Source organism: Macaca thibetana, chromosome 1, assembly GCF_024542745.1.
Source record: "Macaca thibetana thibetana isolate TM-01 chromosome 1, ASM2454274v1, whole genome shotgun sequence".
NCBI lineage: Eukaryota > Metazoa > Chordata > Mammalia > Primates > Cercopithecidae > Macaca > Macaca thibetana.
In genome coordinates, this window is record NC_065578.1 from 10,188,556 (window position 1) to 10,189,612 (window position 1,057).

Genomic DNA, 1,057 nt, shown 5'->3' on the forward strand with positions numbered 1-1,057 from the left:
GGGGAAAGAAAAGGAGAGGGGAGGGGAGGGAAGGGAAGGGAAAGAAAAGAGAAAAGAAAAGGGGAGGGGAGGGAAGGGAAGGAGGGAAGGAAAGGAAAGAAAAGATAGAAAAGAAAGGTGGCTCGTGCCTGTAATCCCAGCATTTTGGGAGGGCGAGGCGGGCAGATCACTTGAGGCCATGAGCTCGAGATCAGCCTGGCCAACATGGCCACTGTCTCTACTAAAAATTACAAAAATTAGCCAGGCATGGTGTCTTCGCGCGCCTATAATCCCAGCTATCCCTTGAACCTGGAGGTGGAAGTGGCAGTGAGCTGCACATTGCGCTACTGCACTCCAGCCTGGGGTACAAGAGCGAGACTCCGTTTCAAAAAAAAAAAAAGAAACAAAAAGTGTGCCTTAAAATAGATGAAGTACTGTATTATTATTATTATTAGACGGCTGGAGCCAGAACTAGTTAGCATTTTGTGCCTCGAGATTCAAATTCCAGGTCTACCATTTATTCCTTGGGTGACTTTTTTTTTGGCGGGGGGAGGAGGACAGGGTCTCACCTTGTCGCCCAGACTGGAGTGAAGTGGCACGAACTCGGCTCACCGCTACCTCCGCCTACCGGGTTCAAGCAATTCTCCTGCCTCAGCCTCCCGAGTAGCTGGGATTACAGGCGCGCGCCACTACCGCCCGGCTAATCCTTGCGTGACTTTAAGCAAGATACTTGATCTCTCTGTGCCTCAGTTTCCTCACCCGCAGAATGAGTATCAATAGTTCCTCCTACACCAAACTGTATGGGCTATTATTAAATATGCGAATACTCAGAAAGTACCTGGTACAAAGTAGCGCTATTACTGCTATTATTTAGAACAAAGTTATTGTTTCCAGGTTTGGAGGTGGGCTAGCGGAGGGAGGAGAGGACGCACAGGTCCGCCTTTCAGAAAAGAGATCCAGGGTTTACCCTGCCTCGCAAGTGGACTGGGCCCGGGATCCCGAGCCCCGCCCCCTCCACGCCCCGCCCCGCCCCGCCCCGCCCCGCTCCGCTCTTGCTGGCCGAGACTCTGCGCTACTC